This window comes from Myotis yumanensis, unplaced genomic scaffold (genome assembly GCF_028538775.1).
Source record: "Myotis yumanensis isolate MYYU_CA2020_CCGP unplaced genomic scaffold, mMyoYum1.0.hap1 SCAF_6, whole genome shotgun sequence".
In the NCBI taxonomy this organism is placed as follows: domain Eukaryota; kingdom Metazoa; phylum Chordata; class Mammalia; order Chiroptera; family Vespertilionidae; genus Myotis; species Myotis yumanensis.
In genome coordinates this window covers 98,362,341-98,380,629 of record NW_027223757.1, presented here as the reverse complement: position 1 = coordinate 98,380,629, position 18,289 = coordinate 98,362,341, and the positions used below count along the sequence as shown (strand labels likewise).

At 48.1% G+C, this 18,289-nt stretch overlaps 1 non-coding gene across 1 annotated transcript; it reads left to right on the top strand.

Moving 5' to 3' along the window:
- Nucleotides 1–11,886: 11,886 nt before the first annotated feature.
- Nucleotides 11,887–11,990, top strand: TRNAL-CAA (transfer RNA leucine (anticodon CAA)). The gene is made up of 2 exons: nt 11,887–11,924; nt 11,945–11,990. It is a non-coding gene; the product is annotated as a tRNA-Leu (tRNA).
- Nucleotides 11,991–18,289: the final 6,299 nt, after the last annotated feature.

Sequence of the window (18,289 nt, the reverse complement as noted above, 5' to 3'; positions counted from 1 at the left end):
CTTTTCTGCGCCTTCCTTTCCTTCTGTCGCTCGGCCAGCCACTGCCGAAGTTTGGTCATGGACTTCTCTACTACCCCTGTATGATCAGCATAAAAACAGCATTCTTCTTAAAATTCCTTCATGGCTATCAAAAAGCCAAATTAAGATTAATTTATCTACTGTCCTGATGTTTGCATAAACACAACAAGAATGGTAACTGACTACCTTTGCTGGAATCTCATGGTTGAATCTTAATGTGCCCCGTAGGGCCAGGAGGCCACGCCACCCAGCTGCCATCAGGCCCGCCTGCAGTATCTGCTGAGTTAAGTGAATTCTTCACCTGTAGCAATTCCACCTGAGCCCACGCTCCAGGCTTTAAGCCCATCTCAGTAGCCCTCCTACTTGTTGCGGCCCAGAGTGTATGGGGGTTCCGCAGGAACGTAGAGGCATCCCTACTGCTCCCCTTTTACTCTTACCAACCGCCAGTGATGGTAGGGCATCGGCCTGACACTCCAGCGCCAGCCATCTTCAGGGCTTCCAAGCAGAATACCAGGCTTCCTTTGTGGCATTTTTACTGGCTTCAAGTCTTTAGAGCTCAGACAGGGCTCTTTAAAACATGATACTCCAGTCAAAGTTTTCCGTTAATAAAACCACTATTAGGAACCGGTCTTATTGAATCTATGCAAAGAAACGTATTGCCATGTTAGCATCGCCAAATTTCGGAGGAATTACATAAGAAGAAAGACATACTGATCTACTCTAAGATTTTCTGACTTTTCTTGCCAATTCCTTTTAATTGTTGGCATTACATTTTCTTTTTATGTATAACTATGCTTCAGACTTTTCACTCTAAACAGGCTTTTTTTTTTTTTTTTTTTTTCAGACTACCCCTGACATGGGCATGGTCATAAAGGCCTGCAAGCAGTACACAGGCTGCCAACTGTTAGCTGTCTCTCAACAGAGACCAAAACCTGATGGGCACTGTTCCCTGCCCAGGTGGGCACTTGCCCTCTTGGCAGCTAGGCATCCTTTACTTTTTGGGGTTCACCCCACATAGTACCCTTCCAGGACAGCCAATATACATTCAAACCTGCAAGAGAATTAAAGGTTAATGTGACATATCAACACAATGAAACATAATATAGGCATCATGACCGCTTTAGGCAGCCACATCTTCTGCTATTAAACATGTGATTCTATAAATTGTCTTTGTCTCTTTGGAGCCATGTCCATGAAGACCCAGGCATTATCTAAGTCTATTCAATGTTACCAGCATCAGGCAGGTCGAGCACGCCGTAGCTTGACGAAGTCTTTCCGGATCATGGATGGGTCCGCTGACCGGAAGTGGGTGTGATGGACTCAGGTCACGACGCCGTCTATCGTGAGAGCGGTGGGGGTCGTCAGCACCACGGAGTCGGGTGTAGGGACCTTTCCATTGAGGCTCCAGGAGGTGCCTTTTGCCTGGGTGGCGCCAAGGCGCAGCCAAATGTCCTCGTGCGCCCTCTGGAGCCCTCTCAAGAAAAGAGACAATTCTTGCAGCAAGAAAGTCAGGAATGATAGGGGGTGGGGCCTGACCAGCTTCATTCTTGTCTATTTTTACAGATTTCAAGGCCCATTATCTTCCTTCACAGGCAGGGGGAAAGGCCCATTAAGTCTTTGCCTTGAGGAACTGTGAGCCCCATCCTTAAATGTCCCAATCAGACTAGAATTTTAAAATCCCAACCCAGCACAGAATACCACATAGAAAATCAAAGTTCCCAGTAAACAAACAGACAGAGGAGCCCCCAAACATACTTACACCTTTTTAGTGAACAAGTATCTTTACAGTCTTGGGCTCTTGAGCAGATAACAGGAACATCATCCAAGTCCCCTGATGGGGGCCTGACAGGAACAGATGTGGGGGCCTTTGGCTGGGGGGGGTATAAAGTCTCCATTCTTCCTCCCTCGGCACTGCTAAGGGCAGGATCATTGAAGAGGTCTCTTCACCTAGGCAGGGCTGTGCTGAGCCCTCTGGGGCAAAAGTGGTTTCTGCTTTCATTTTGGCTAAAAGGTCTTTGCCCATTAGAGGGACCAGGCAATTTGGCAAATACAGGAATTCATGAACCACCTGATGGCCACCTAACTGACATCGGCGGGGGCGGCAGAATAGTCTGCAGCTGTGGTCCCGGTAGCTCCAATAATGGTGACTTCCTGTCCTAAGGGGGGAGCTACCTTCTGAGTAACTACCGAGTGCTCTGCCGCTGTATCAACCATAAAGTTCACAGTCTGGCCCCCGATTTTCATTTCGACCATCGGTTCATGGGGGCCCAGTTGGAAAGAGCCCAGCCTGTCCTAGTCAGAGTCAGCTGTTGCCAGTCCGAGGAGGTCTGCCTCAGGCGGCTCTGGCCAATAGCGGCCGGGTGGTTTGGATGGCCTTGCCAGCTTCTTTTGGCCTGCTCCTGCCCTGCCTGTCTCTCCACTCCTGCTACTAAACCTTACTCTGTCCCTTCTTACACACGCAGAACTGGACCCAAGGCAGCGAGTTTTGAGCAACTTTAAAATTCCTTAACATACATTTTATCATTCATGTTGCAGGGAGGGACCGGGTTAGCTCCTCCTGAATGAAAGAACTAATCAAAATAAGGCTTATTTTCTAACTTCATTTGTCCCTGGGCGTGGACAACAAATGACACTAATCAGATTGACATAAACGATTTAACCTTTGTTTAGGGAGGCAAATGCAAAGCATTTACTCCAAATGTCTTTGGTTTAGGGAAGACAGGATTTTTGCTTAGTTTCCCTATTCTACTTGTCCCAGCTTATTGGCCTATCATGCATTCAACTTTCTTTCAATATTTATCTTTTTTTTTTTTTCATCACATACACAACCTTTACAAATTTCATTCTTTCAGGTTAGCCTTCAAACCTTTTTTCTATGTCCTTCAAAAATGCATAACCATGCCTCAGATTTTTCATTAAGTATTTCTTTACCTTCCTCCATCACACCAAAGCTGTACATTCCAGTTAGTTAGAACTCTGAGTCTTAATTAATTTTTAAGGTGACATATAAGTAATTAACATTCCTCAGATTAGCAATACATTCATCATTTTTTTTTAGAGACACAAACAAAAAATTTCACTAGCTAAATAATTTTAAACAACAAAGACATATACTTAAACAATAAAGATAGATAACATTCTCCATTAAAACTTTGAATCACCACAGCTAGCAATTATCAGTTTGTGAGTATACAGGCCTTGTTGACGTCATCTTGGGATAGCTGTCTGTCTCTCTGTGGTCAGCGATTTCTCGTAAACTTCAAAAATACAAGACACAATTAACCAACAGATTCAGTTCTACCCTCTAGATTTCGTACGAGGCACATTCAGATTAATATTGTATATTATGTCACTTCAAAATACCTAGATGAACGTTTTTATCATTTGATTCAGTAAACTCCAAGGTCCCAAGTTCCTAGCAGCTATGGAAAACCACACCTGAGGCTGGCAAACAGGCCTGGCCCAGCCCTTGACTTTAAAACCACCATTTTTCTCTGGGGAAAGTCAAGAAGCAAATTTGTAGCTATATAATTTCTTGAGATTCAAATCCAATTATTATTATTAAGGCATTTACTTTGGCAAATTTTGTAACAGAGGCAATCTTACTGAATTTTCTTTTGGAGGCTTGTTGCTAGAACAAGCCTGCATTGCTTCCCTGGGTAAAATTAGCCATTTTCCTTAGGAAATAATCAGTCTTGGGTTTTATTCTGTACATGTGTGAAGAGACTCTAGTTCAAAACTCTATCTAAATGTCCAAAAACAGGACAATTGCGCGCATTAGTTTTAAACCAGCTTTTCTCTTTACATGTGAACAGAAATACCAGACACATTTTAAAACTTTTCAATTACAAGAAGGACTTTTTGTCATCTAGCTGGCGCGATCTCCATGGGAAGAGCCCTGCTCCCGTCCAGAGTAGCCGCGCCGCCCCCAGGTGTCGGGCCCGTGGGCTCCGCGCGGGACCTTTCCCAGACCTTCCCCCGGACCCGACGCCGCCGGGGGCCTCACTGCTCCGGCCTCCCGCAAGCGACTCGCCGGCCCCGCCCCCCCCCCCCCCCCCCCCGCCCTCCACACAAGCCCGGGGCCAACGCCGGCCAACGCCGGCCACCGCCGGCTGCAGCCGCCGCCGCTGCCGCCGCCGCCGCCAGGCTCCGAGAACGAGTCGGAGCCCGGCCCGAGCCCCCCCAGCGCCGCCCCCCAAAGGCGCGCCGCCGCCCATGGCGCTGAGCGAGCGCAGGCCCAAGCTGCGGGGCTCGGGCTGCCTGGGCTGCCGCCGCCTCTCCCGGCCTCCGGCCTCTTCCAGGCTGCGCAGCTCGGGCTCCAGCTCCGGCCCAGCACCCGCCGCCGACCGGGCCGGAGGCCGAGCCCCCAGGTGTCAGCCGCTGCAGCCGAGCTGCCTGGGCCCGTGGCGCGGCCAGGCTCTGGGGCGAGGGCTGCAGTCACCGCGCACCGCGCTCCCGCACACTTGCCCCCTCCTCCCTCCCTCCCCGTCTTTACACTCACATACTTTCACCCGACATTCATTCAGAGTTTAAACAATCCATTCAATTCTTAACAACTTCCCAATTTCTGAGGGAGCTCTAAAGCCTCCCGCAATCTCCTTGAACTGATCAATCACAATACCCAAAGGAGCAGTCTGAGTCCAGGAGGAGCAGAGGGTGGAGGAGAGGGGAGAGCCGGCTTCACAGGGAGGATTGCCGGCTCAGAAGCAGAGACCGAGGACCTAGGGAGAGAACCAGGGGGTAAGAAGGGCTTGACCCACGCCGGGGGGTTCTCACATAAGTCTTGCCAGACTAAAATGTAAGGCTCCTGGTCCGGGTGTCCGTGTCGGCCAGGCTGAAAAACCAGATTCCTCACTTCCCTGATGAGAGGCAGATGGAAAGACCCCTCCGGGGGCCATCCGACATTAAAGGTGGGCCACTCGGACGAGCAGAAAGTCTGCCATTTACTCTTTCTGATGATAAGGGATAGATTTTGAGCTCGTCCCTTGACTTCTGACCAGCGGTCCAGGGTCAGAGACAAAGGAGTAGAAGCACTCTGGCCCATGACAAACAGAAAACACAGACTAATGACAGACAACAAAGAACAAATAACCAGAACAGACACAACGCGTTGAGACAAAAATCGAAGGATCCAAAAAAGAAGGTTTTTCAAAGCCAATTGACCCAGCTGGCAACAGAATTACAGAATCAGAATCAGAAACAGACGAGAGGAATCCAGGCGTCCCTGGTCCTCTCCAGACTCCACCAGGGCGTCCCCCGGGGATGTGGCCTACGACCTCCCGACACGTCTGTCTGCCGCAGTCGGGGGAGGCTCACGCCCCTCCCCAACAGCCACCAGACCGAACAGATTTGCTAGCACTGACCGAACAGATTTGCCGGCTCTGACAAAATTCGAGCTCTCAATATCTAAGCGATTGCTATTCTTATTCAAAAAGGCGCCGTCACTTACCCCAAGAAGCGTCTGTTGGAACCCAGAGGCGGCTGCAACAAATATCTCGGTGGAACCTCCAAAATGTAATGCCCAGGACGCAAGCCGCTGTCACAAAGAACCAAGAGACGCTTCTCATGCAAAAGGCAAAGGGTTTATTTAGTTTCCAACATGTTGGGGCTTACAGCTTACTCTGAACACAGCAGAGCAGCGGCTGTCAGCCCCGACTAAGAGTTTAAGCACAGGTTATATACTCCTCTAGCAAACGGGGGGAGCAAACGGGGGAAGCAAACGGGGTCATTCTTCTGGGAATCTTGGCGCCGTTGTGAATTAATGCCTGTCTGGTTTCTTATCAAGTTGTTTTTCAGTTTACTCCCGGGCTGCGGCCATCTCCCGTAACCTCCCTGGCTGCAGCTGTCTCCCATAAAAGTTGATTGTTTCATCTCCCCCTTCTGACCTTCCTGATTGCCCTAGTGCCGTTAAATGTAACGCTCTGGTTATATTGGCGCCTCTCAGGCTGAAATGCATAAGTAATTTTTACTCAAATTCTTACAGGCTTTACAGTCTAACCAGAAAGCAATCCAGAAGCACGTCCGAGACGTTCTGCCTTCCAACCTGGTTACTCTGTTTGGATAAAGAATACCCAAGGACTGATTCCTACCTGGAGAGAACCACATACTGTCATTCTGACCACCCCCACTGCTCTCAAGGTTGCAGAACTAAACACCTGGATCCACCACTCCTGGATGAAGGCAGCCCACCAGCCGAGTGACATCCAGTCTGAGTGGAAAGTGACCTCTGACCAGAAGCACCCGCTGCTGATTCGTTGCTCCACAAGGCTAAAAAAAGCTTGTGGAACAAGGTGGGGAAATGAGTAGAAACTGGTCTTGCAAGGCCTGTCAGGCTATAAAAACTAAACAATGCACTGCCCTGGCGGGGAGGGGGAAGGTCATTATCGCTGGCCCCAGGACAGATCATCTGATATGACCTGGGAACCCTAACACCTGGGGGCCTTCCTATAAGCCCACAAGGGGGCAGAACCATATCTGCAAGACAAAGACCCCAGAAGATTATAAAAATCAAAGCCTCTGTATGTTACTTCACTCTGATTTGGAAATTACTCTCAGAGTCCACTAGTCACTAGTGTTAATAAATGGGTTCATCTCTTTCTCTAGGAAGCATGCTTGACATTTCTTTGCTCTTCTGTAACACTAGGGGAACCCGATGCCCCAGGGAGCTGTGTGCAGCATAACAAGAAGTGGTCTGGCCCTAGCCGGTTAAGCTCAGTGGATAGAGCGTCGGCCTGTGAATTGAAAGGTCCCAAGTTCCATTCCGGTCAAGGGCACCTGTGGGGTTGCAGGCTCCATCCCCAGGAGGGGACTTGCAGGAGGCAGCTGATCCATGATTCTCTCATCATGGATGTTTCTATCTCTCCCTCTCCCTTCCTCTCTGAAATCAATAAAAATATTTTTTAAAATAAAGCAGTCTGGCTACTGCACGGAACATTAGAAACGTTGTTTAGGGTAACATCAGGGAGGTAGCCGGCTTTTCTGCACAATAGCAATGCCTTCTGTGATGCCATGGCTCTCTCTCCTCAAGAATACCCCTGGCCTTTGTCTCCTTATCTCGGCTACTGCCTGAACCAGCGCTTCCTGAGGGCTATTTTTTATATCAGAAATGCTGGTGCCTCTCATTTTGAAAGGCCTTTTATTTTTAGCTCAATTACAAATTTCTCAGATCTGGTTTGTTGGCTTCATTTTGCATTTGAAGTTTGAAACATAAGCAGGGAATTTGAGGGTAACCTTTTGAGGTACACTCATCTCACTCAGATTCCTCACCCAGAGCACACACAGATAATAGTGTTGTAACGTACCCCGCAAATCACACAAGGACACCTCACGAAGTCGAATTAAGGAGTCACATTTCTTGTAAATCTGGGACTACGAGGGGGCATTTCGCTCTCCCAAATCTCGCAGTGTCCTCCCAGCCCCAACATCAGATTTATATAGGCAAAGATCACAAAGGTATTGATTACATCCCAGGGTTTGGAATGAGGACCCTGGTTTGCACAAAGTAGTTACAGAAGCAAGATTGAGCCGATTAGTTATCTACAAAGATTAATTATAGTTTGGGGTCTTGGGACCACTGAGTTGACAGGAACACATTATCTAGAGCCCTCGGGTCTTGGGACCACTGAGTTGACAGGGAAACATTATCTGGAACCCTCAGGTCTTGGGATAATTGTGCTGTCCTGGCTCCCAGGTACAGAGGAATGTGCTTTCTAAAACCAGTATGACCACAACCAATGGGATATTCACATTACAATCAATAAGGTATTTAATCGAATGGGATGATTTATATAATTCAGAAAATCAAAGTAACTTTTCTATTGTTAAAGCAAATAAGTACAGAAGCCAAACAGCAGGGTTAAAGTTAAACTATAGTTTCTACCTGAGATGATTGCTACCGTACTTCAATAGTATGGGATGTAAATGCCAAACCCATTTTGGGGTTTGTGATACACAAAATAATGTAATAGAAAAAGAAAAGAGCCCTAGCCAGTTTGGCTCAGTGGATAAAGCGTCGGCCTGTGGACTAAAGGGTCCAGGGGTTCGACTTCGGGTCAAGGGCACATGCCTGGGTTGTGGGCTTGGTCCCCAGTAGGGTGGGGTGTGGGAGGCAGCCGATCAGTGAATCTCATTGATTTTTCTATCTCTTCCTCTCCCTCTCCCTCTCTGAAATCAATAAAAAATATATATTTTTAAAAAGAAAATTTATTTTAGTGTAGTGTGATTTCATATTTTTCAACCTACACATTAAAAAAAACTAAAGAAGTATATAAAAAATGGTAATAGATGCTTTTGATGAGGTTATGGATGCCCCCTACTCCACCTCGTATCGCATCTGCACTTTGGAAATCTCACAGCACACACAAAGATGAAGAAAATATTCAGTACTATGTCTCAAATTCAACAACAATATATGCCAATCCCACTTTGAATATAGCTTCATCTCAATTTTCACCCCAGCCCTGTTATTGAAAACTAGAGACCCGGTGCACGAATCAGTGCACCAGTGGGGTCCCTCGGCCTGGCCTGTGGGGTTGGGCCAAAACTGGCTTTCCAACATCCCCTGAGGGGTCCCAGATTGCAAGAGGGAGCAGGCCAGGCCAAGGGACCCCACCGGTGCATGATCAGAGCTGGGCAGGGACCACGGGAAGGCTCCAGGGCCAGTCTTGCTCAGTCCCGACCAGCCGAACCCCAGCAGCAAGTGAACCAACTGGTCGGAGCATCTGTCCCCTGGTGGTCAGTGGATGTCATGGTGAGCGGTTGAACAGCCTGAGCATATCATTAACATATTATGCTTTGATTGGTTGAACAGATGACCACATAACTGGACACTTAACATATTAGGCTTTTATTACATAGGATTATTTAGGGGGCTTTTCAAAGTTTCTCTTGTAAATGTTTTCATGAAAAGGCAAGTCCTATTGCACAGTAAATATTGTTAGTAAATAGTAAAATATTTGCATGTTTAATTACATCTCAGAAATCCTTATCCCAGAAAGGACTTCAAACAGTTTACAACATAAAGTGAAATAAGGTAAAAGGAGTTTAATATGCATAAAGGAACAGAGAAATAAGGGTGGGACAAAAAAATGACCAGTAATAAAAGTGACTGTATCACATGATAACATTATAAAGGCAGTAAATGTGGGCCATGGTTTGGTTTTTAAAGATTGACATTCGACCCTTGTTAATTTTATAGCTTGTAGTTTTTATGAGATGTTTAAGGGACTTAATAGGATTCTTATTAGTAAAAGGAACTTCTGTCTGGATTCTTGGTAAATGGAAACTATTGCAAAAGTTTATCTTTCATATAATGAGTTTAACAGATCAATAAGGGAAGATGAACACCGCAATACAAATTAGGTAACACAAATCCTGTAACAGGAATGTTGAACCTCATTAATGAAAGCAAACAACAATGCCTCACCATCTTCACCCATTTTACTGTTGTTTATAGTATTCTGTGCCGATCAAGTTTGGGGTACCTAAATTGCTCCAAATTTTTAGGTAAGTAATTGGCCTGTATTTATTAAAAGCATTTAAAATTAGATAAACTTTGATATAGTGATTTCACTTCTAGAAATTTGAGGAAATAATTGCCAGTATTTGAAAATATTTATCTAAGCAAGCATGCTCTTTAGAGTATTGCTCATGAAAATGAAAATTTAGAAATAACCCAGTTTCAAAACCATTTCAATATGGGAAATCTGCAGCACTTTGCAAGTAGGAAAAAAATGCCACTAATTATAAATTTGAAGAGGTTACTCTTGCAATGTCAGGAGTAACTTAAAGAAAATACAGTACATTTGAAGCATAGTAACCTCTATTTTGTAAAAACTGCTGTTTGAAATTTCCACTAGACATACACAGTCCTCTGTCCTGTGAACTAATCCTGCTATTACTGGCTTCCGTAAAACACGCTTGCTCTCACGATAGGGAAAATAAGCTCAACGGTCTGACCTGGCGAGCCGGAGGGCTCCGCTGCCGGCCTAGCTACCCCACACCAGGTGTCGTTCAGTTATCTGTACTCAAGGCTACTGAACTGTGTTGTACTCAAGGCTACAGGTTTCCTGCGAGATACCTGATAAGCTCATATAAGGATCTTTTGAAAACTTGCAAAAGGGACTGGAAGCACCATATTTAGGAGACAAAGACATTAGAAAAATATAAAAAGGGAAAGCTTCCTCCATGTTCTTGCTCAGACTCTGGAAGCAATATTCCTCTGACCCTGCTGGTGTAAAAAAGACTCCGAATCAGCCCCAGCCGGCTGGGCTCGCTGGATAGAGCGTCGCCCTGCAAACCGGAAGGTCCCAGGTTCGTCTCTGGTCAAGGGCACGTGCCCTGGTTGTGGCCCCAGCCGGGGGACGTGCAGGATGCAGCCAATCCATGATTCTCTCTCATCATGGATGTTTCTGTCTCTCCCGCTTCCTTCCTCTCTGAAATCAATAAAAGTGTATTTTTTTTAAAAAGACTCCAAATTAATTTGGCTTGTTAAGGCGTCTTATGTTTAGCTCTCTCAGTTACAATATAACGCATTAATTATTTATTTTCCATGCAGAAAAGAGCCCTAACCTTTACCTTACTGAAAGGGAAGGGAACACCTTTGTGTTCATAAACACAGAAAATAACCCATCGGGACAAAATCTACTTAAAACTCCCAAATTGGTGTTTCTATTCCCGAACTCACGACCCAAATACAGCAGCTGAACCCGGGCGGCTTGTTGGGGCACCTGCGGGGGGCGCCGTCCGCTCCGAGGGCTGCTCCCCGCTCAGTTCCTGCTGTGGGGGGCTCCGCGAGGGGCGGGGGAGGGGGGCTCTGCGAGGGGCGGGGGGAGGGGCTCTGCAAGGGGCGGGGGGGGGGGGGCTCTGCGAGGGGCGGGGGGAGGGGCTCTGCGAGGGGCGGAGGGAGGGGGCTCCTCGAGGGGCGGGGGGCTCTGCGAGGGGCGGGGGGAGGGGGCTCCTCGAGGGGCGGGGGGCTCTGCGAGGGGCGGGGGGAGGGGGGCTCCGCGAGGGGCGGGGGGAGGGGGGCTCCGCGAGGGGCGGGGGAGGGGGGCTCCGCGAGGGGCGGGGGGAGGGGGGCTCCGCGAGGGGCGGGGGGAGAGGGGCTCCGCGAGGGGCGGGGGAGGGGGGCTCCGCGAGGGGCGGGGGGAGGGGGGCTCCGCGAGGGGCGGGGAGGGGGCTCCGCGAGGGGCGGGGGGAGGGGGGGCTCCGCGAGGGGCGGGGGGAGAGGGGCTCCGCGAGGGGCGGGGGAGGGGGGCTCCGCGAGGGGCGGGGGGAGGGGGGCTCCGCGAGGGGCGGGGAGGGGGCTCCGCGAGGGGCGGGGGGAGGGGGGCTCCGCGAGGGGCGGGGGGGAGAGGGGCTCCGCGAGGGGCGGGGGAGGGGGGCTCCGCGAGGGGCGGGGGGAGGGGGGCTCCGCGAGGGGCGGGGCCACGCCCCGAGAAGCCCTGGGTGTCCCCGGCCACCGGCTGTGCCCTGGCGGCTTTCCGCGCCCGAGAAACTTCTGGAGCCGCGAAGCAGTTCTGGGCGCAAAAGGAACGTAAACAAACGAAAAAAACGGGGCCGTAGACCAGGGGTCACGTGTTTTCACTGTTGTTGCTCCCCCTGCGTTCAGATAAAGAACCCCGGGAGGCTCAGCGCGCCCGGCCCCCCCCCTCCCTCCCGCCGCCGGCGGTCACCCCTCTCGGGGCAGCCTAAGGCCCTGACGCCCGCGCTCGCTGGTGCGCATCACCCGCTTCCGCTCCGCCGGCCGCCGGTCCCTCCTGCCGGGCCTCCTCGCTGTCCGCGCCGCCCTCCTGCTCCGGGCTGCGCGGCTGCCGCAGGGAGGGGAGCCCCGCATTTACTTGGGTAAGAAGGCCGCCTGCCACTGCTCGTGTCAGGATGGCCGAGTGGTCTAAGGCGCCAGACTCAAGCTCTGCTTCCCTGCTGGGGATTCTGGTCTCCGAATGGAGGCGTGGGTTCGAATCCCACTTCTGACACAAGGCTTTTTTTCCACCCCCTTATTTTTTAATAACATCTGAGCATAATGCATAAACACCTTACCAGCTCATAGTGTTAAAAAGTGCGTTTAGAAGATTTTTCACAGGAACTGTTAACACCCAGTATTACTGATACTTGGAAGCCGCGAGGCGGGGCAAAGATGCTCACTAAAGAACAGGTTGCTAGCGAGTGACTTCTCGGAGGCACCGCGAGGTCAGCTGGAACCGCAGGAGCTGGGGTGGCGGTGCTGGGGGAGGGGGGAGCCTGTGCTGTGTGTTTCTCCGCTTGGCTGTCCCAGGGCCCCTGAACATCTCGAAGTTTACCGCCAGCCCCACCCCCTCTGTCTCTGGCAGTGCCATTGCGAAAGAAGCCCCACACAGGTCTCCTGTTTCTGCGCTTTCAAAAGACCCGAAACTAGTTCTCAAACATTTCCTTTGTGATTTATGCACATTCTCATTCTATTGGCACCTGAAATTATTGCTTTGTCTCCTCAGTCAAAATTCAGTACCATTTTAACTTCTGTATAAAATTTGAAAGCTATACCTTCCTTCAAATGTAACCACCATCAATATTATACTGTATATCTTACTGTTCTATTTTCTCTGCATTTGTATGTATGTATGTATTAAAAATATTTTGTTTTTTTACAGAGTTGCAGTCATACCAAACATATGGTTCTCTGACACATTTTTCAGTTACTATACCCTAGGGGGCTCTTTCCATGGGAACACATTCTTTTTCCTTATGTTGTAGGCCAGCCGTAGGCAAACTACGGCCCGCGGGCCGGATCTGGCCGGTTCGGCTGTTCTATCCGGCAGGCGGAGCCGACAGAGCGGAGGGTTCTCTTGCTCTCCCCTACGCTCCTTCACCAGCAGCAGTGTTAACATGGCAACATCGGAAACACGGCCTCAGCTCCTTCTTCTGAGTGGGCGGATATAAGGAAGGAACAACCTCTCAATCTTCCAGAGGCTCCTTGTAATGCCCGCGGACGCGTCTCCCGACATCACCCTGGGAATGCGTAGACACGTTATGGTGGTGATGTAGAGCCCCTGGAGAGCACAGTATCAGAGCCTTTGCCATCTTCAATATAAGGTATGTTATTGTGCTATGATTCCTCCATTTTTTGAAGTTTCAAATTATAATAATTAGTGTTTACATTCTTCTTGTTAAAATGTTTGAAATGAATAAAACTATTGAAATAAAAAAAAGACCGTACCCTTTTATGTAATGATGTTTACTTTGAATTTATATTAGTTCACACAAACACTCCATCCATGCTTTTGTTCCGGCCCTCCGGTCCAGTTTAAGAACCCATTGTGGCCCTCGAGTCAAAAAGTTTGCCCACCCCTGGTGTAGGCAGTGGGAAGGGCACCAGGTGTCTGACTGGCAGAGTCAGACCAAACCTGGATTCAGCAACCTCAGTACTTGGGTTCTGGCTAGGAAAGAATTCTGAGCCAAAACCCAAACTGTAAGAGGACATTTATTTGGTAAATCGCAGAGGTAGAAAAAGTAATTCCTAGAAGAAATGGGCTTAGAAAACCAGATATAGAGGAAGCACCCTTGGAGCTTGCACGTGAAGAAGCTAATGGTAACCCGTAGGGGTGTAGGAGGAAGGGAAGGGAAAGGCACAGTGTGCTCCTTGGAGGGAGAGCTCGCTGGGTCCTCTATCCTAGGGTTTTAAGGGTGGAGATTTAAGGGTGGCCCCTGGGGAAGATCTCAATAGAGTACTTAACAGTTTTCCAGGTGTGTCCTTTCAGAGTTGTGGTTGCCACTGATTGGCCAGCACCAGGGCCAATGCAGCTGGTCCTGAGGTCAGTGGCTGTCTTTGTTGCTCTCCTGGAACTGAAATACAACCACAGCCTAGATGTTATCTCTAGGGAGGAAAGGTCAGATGGTCCAAACTGCATGACCAGTGATATGCTGTGGGGGTAAGGTTCTATCCTCTATTTGTCTGTTGCTAGGCACCTGGGGCTTTCCCCCTGTTGAACTTCTGTACCTGGCCTTGCTCAAGTCCTTGCTCTGCTCATTTCTGTCTAACTGCCTCCTCGACTCCCCCCCTCAAGGATCTTGGCTCTGAATTCTTTCAGAGAAAGGGGATGCAGGGTCTTTTCTATAGCTGCTTCCTGCTGAAGCGGGACAAAGTTTTCTTTTGTATCCAAGAGATCTCTGCTCTCTGTCAGAGAGGCGATAAGGCTTGAGCACAGAAGGAGTTGGTGATGGTGTCTAGGGGTCATATTCCCTGAGTGTGAGTAGGTCTTGTAACCTGGTGGAGACAAACTGTGTTATAAATTTTAGTATTATTGGGGCAAAAGCTAGAATGACAAGAATTATGACAAATGGTCCAGTGGAAGGGAAAAAATGTTAATTCTCACTAATTCCAAGTCAAAGGATGGGATAAAAAAGAAATATTAGTTTGAGGGTTGTAGTAAAATATTTAAGAAAATTAGAAAAAATCAGGATCCAGTTCAATCCATAGGTGAAAAATAAAAGTTTGAAGACAATTACTTGAATTAGAGTCTAATATGCGCAACTGTGTATTATAGTCTGTTGAAATACATTCCCCACTCCCCTAAAATCACCCTCATTTTTATTAAGGAGTCAAATTAAGACCAGTTTATTTACTGTATTAAGTCCAGTTTCAATTTGGCCTGATTGTTTGCATGAAAACAATAAGAATAGTAGTTGATTGTTTAGGCTCTTTTAAATATACTTTGTTGGAATCTCCTGATTGAGCCTTAATTAGCCCCCCCCCCCCCCCCCCCGGACAAAGAAGCTGAGCCACCTAGCTGCCATCAGGTTTCCTGCAATACCTGTAGACTTGAGTGAATTCCTCACATTCTTGAGGTTCCCAAAATGTCTTGAGGTTCCTTCCTTGCCATCTCTCAGGAAAATAACCTTTGTTCCTTACCTGGAAAGACTGCCATGAACCACACGACCAGGCAAGGTACCAGGCTCTCTCCAAGGGGCTTTTATTGGCTTCAAAGTTAGACTTCATTTTTTGAGGCTTTTGGAGACATCCATAATCTAGACATGTCTCCCCAGACATGACATTCCAGCCAAAGTCTTGGTTAATAAAACCACAATTGGAAACTGGTCTTATTGGATTAATGGGAAGAAACATATTGCCATGAGTCACTCATTAAGAATTGCCAAGCTGTAGCTGGTTTGGCTCAGTGGGTAGAGTGTTGGCCTGTGAACTAAGGGTCCCAGGTTTGATTCCAGTCAAGGGCACATGCCTGGGTTGTGAGCTCAATCCCCAGTTGGGGGCGTGCAGGAGGCAGCCAATCAATGATTCTTTCTCATTATTGATGTTTCTATCTCTCTCCCTCTCCCTTCCTCTCTGAAATCAATAAAAATATATTAAAATAAAAAAGAATTGCCAAATTCTGGAGGGATAAGATAGAGAGAAAAACATATACTTCACCAAATTGCTTGAAGAACAAATAAGTCTCCTTATATCAGAAAAGCAAGAGGAAAATCCTTGTCCTTTTAACAAAGTAGAAAAGAACCAAATTCTAACTCTGTATTAGTTTACTTTTGACCTTCAAAGTTATTTTACTTAAATTCATTATTCAGAAGAGCACATTCTGGGCTTTTTAAAAAATTATTATTGATATTAGAGAGAGAGGGAAGGAGAGGGAAAGAGAGATAGAGATAGAAACCTCAATGATGAGAGAGAAATACCAATTGGCTGCCTCCTGCACGCCCCCTACTGGGAATCAAATCTGCAACCTGGGCATATGTCCTGACCAGGAATCAAACCAGTAACCTCTTGGTTCACGGGCTGATGCTCAACCACTGAGCAACTCTGGCCAGGCTGGGCCTTTGTTTTGAAGGGTTTTATTTATTTTTTAAATATATTTTTATTGATTTCAGAGAAGAAGGGAGAGGGAGAGGGAGAGACAGATAGAAACATCAATGATGAGAGAGAATCATTGATTGGTTGCCTCCTGCAAGCTGGGGATTGAGCCCACAACTCAGGCATGTGGCCTGATCAGGAGTTGAACTGTGACCTCCTGGTTCATAGGTTCAATGCTCAACCACTGAGCCACACCAGTTGCGCTGTTTTGAGGAATTTTAAAGGCTGGGCGTTTAGGGGAGGTCTTAGGAAAGGATTTCAATAGAATATTCATCAGCTTTATGCTGATGTACCAAAATGAGGGTTATTCTCTCTTTTTAAAAAAAATTAATTCTTTATTGTTGAAAGTATTACATACTAGTATACCCCCCTTTCCCCCCCCCCATTAACCCCTTCTAGCCCGCTCCCACCCCCACCCCAGGCCTTCCTCACCCTATTGTCTATGTCCATGGGTGATGCTTATATGTGTACAAGTTCTTTGGTTGATCTCTTCCCACCCACACACCCTCCCCCGCCTTCCCTCTGAGATTCCACAGTCTGTTCTATGCTTCTATGTCTCTGGATCTATTTTGTTCACAAATTTATTTTGGTTAACATCAACAAATCAACAATTAATTTCTTTCAGCTGTTAAACAACCACTAAGCCATGCCGGCTGGGCCACAAAGGGCGTGTCTCTGCTTATCTGCCTTCAGACTTAGCCTTCCTGGAGGCCCCTCTGATAACCGGAAGGGTGAGCCCAGATGTTTCCCAGGATCACGTCTTCAGACACCGAAGAATGAGCTCTGTGGACCAGAAGATTTAAGCAAAAGTGTGGAAAATCTATCGCGAGCAGATTCAGACTCCCCTCGTGGGGAGGGGCCCTTTAACGGGTTGCCCGTGAAGCCTTGTAGCCCAGGGGTATATCTGTGCTGCAAGCCTGCTCTTTGTCTGCCAGTGTTGCCACCTGATTGCTTTCCTCATTGTTCTTGCCCAGCAGCAGACCTGGACCTGAACTTTCCCTTTTCTGTTCTTTCTCTGTCCCTATGTTGAACTTTCTCTGTTTCTAGGCGTCAGTTCACCTTATCGTTGCAGGCCCTCCCTAGTTTCCCATGCCTCCCGCTCTGAGTCCAGAAACATTTTATTATTCCTGCGTGGTTGGTTCCTGTGGTTAGGCTGCTCAAACTGCTGTGTCTGCCCTGCCTATGTTCCACCTGCCTTTGTTTCCCACTGGACCCCTGCCCTGTCTGCGTGTCAAGCTAACTCCTCTCACCTCCTATTGTTAGGGGCAGAAATAGAATATTGGGGACTAGCTACAGTTATAAGGAACATTAATCATGCTCTGTTAACCACGATTGCCTTGTGTTGGTTAAAGAAAGCACATTTTGACCTGGCTGGGAGTTGAAAGCCCCGGGGACCTGGCAGTCAACCTTGGAATGCGGTCCATTCTCATTCAAGAACTGCCTATTAACATGGAAAGATTAATAATCATCTTATTCTGGCCGGTTTGAATCAGTGGATAGAGTGTCCACCTGCAGACCAAAGGGACCCGGGTTCCATTCTGGTCAGGCACATGCCCGGGTTGCGGACTCAATCTCCAGTAGGGGGCATGCAGGAAGCAGCTGATGCATGATTCTCATCACTGATATTTCTCTCTCTCCTTCTCCCTTCCTCTCTGAGATCAATAAAAATATAAAACAAAAACAAACAAACAATCATCTTCCCCCATACAGTGGAGTCCTGCCCCAGCCCTCATTGCCTACTTTCCCATGCGATCTTTGTCCTTCTACCCAACATCAGCAGCTGGCGTATGGTGGGCAGAGCAGATGTTTGTGGCTGACCCGCTGCTCTCCCACGCTGCCGGCAGAATTGGAATCAACGCTCATATATGATTCCATTTGTCTCTGCTTAATTGGCTCAAGTAGTGACAGGCAGCCTGGACCCATTGGTTGTCCAGTTAGACTATTGTTAGGTCTGATCACATAAATTGAATCAATACCCCCTCCCCTGGGAAATGGCCTTTAGACCACTTCACAACTGACATTCCCTTTCGCTTAGACCACATTGGATTTGCTAAGACCATTATCTTTCCCCTCCGGACTTGTCCAGGATCTGGACCACCCAGAGAATTCCTGGCCAAAAAAGCCCATCTGGAGTTCTTTAAAATCTCTGACTCCCTGCCCGATAGGCAGGGCTCAGTGGTTGAGAGTCAACCTTTGAACCAGGAGGTCACGGTTCAATTCCTGGTCAGGGCACATGCCCAGGTTGCAGGCTCAATCCCCAGTGTGGGGTGTGCAGGAGGCAGCTGATCAATGATTCTCTCTCATCATTCTCTCTCTCTCCCTCTCCCTTTCTCTCTGAAATCAATATATATATATAATCTCTAACTCCCCATCCTTGGGTGCTGGTGCCATTTTTGGGGTCAGTCCATCTGGTATCCAGATGACCTAATAAATTCGTAA